We start from the raw sequence: 298 nt of genomic DNA, 5'->3' as shown, positions 1-298 counted from the left end.
TATAAATTGCGCATTTTTGTTCCGTTCTTTTGTTCATTGTTTTTTGAAGAATAAAATATATATGTGTAATTGAAATAAATTTAATTTTTCCACTTATATGTTTGTTTTTTATTAAAATCATAAAATTCCTATTTTATACCCTGTAGTATTAAAACGAAGCGTCGTAGAGAAAAACATTATTAACAAAATATGTTTGTTTTTAAGTCCTCTATTTCCCTTCAAAGTTTGTCAGTCTAATTTTTTTACATCCTGTATATATATATATATATATATATATATATATATATATATATATATA

General features: G+C 20.1%; 1 protein-coding gene across 1 annotated transcript in view; it reads right to left on the bottom strand.

The window, feature by feature from the left end:
• LOC116848315 overlaps window positions 1-298 on the bottom strand; it is a 10,680-nt gene that overhangs the window by 2,043 nt on the left and 8,339 nt on the right. The gene's annotated exons all lie outside the window — the stretch shown is intronic.

Source organism: Odontomachus brunneus, unplaced genomic scaffold (assembly GCF_010583005.1).
Source record: "Odontomachus brunneus isolate Ranch 3 - 2012 unplaced genomic scaffold, Obru_v1 Obru_scaffold_093, whole genome shotgun sequence".
Lineage (NCBI taxonomy): Eukaryota > Metazoa > Arthropoda > Insecta > Hymenoptera > Formicidae > Odontomachus > Odontomachus brunneus.
The sequence above is the reverse complement of the archived record's forward strand: the minus strand, read 5'-3'. Positions and strand labels throughout refer to the sequence as shown.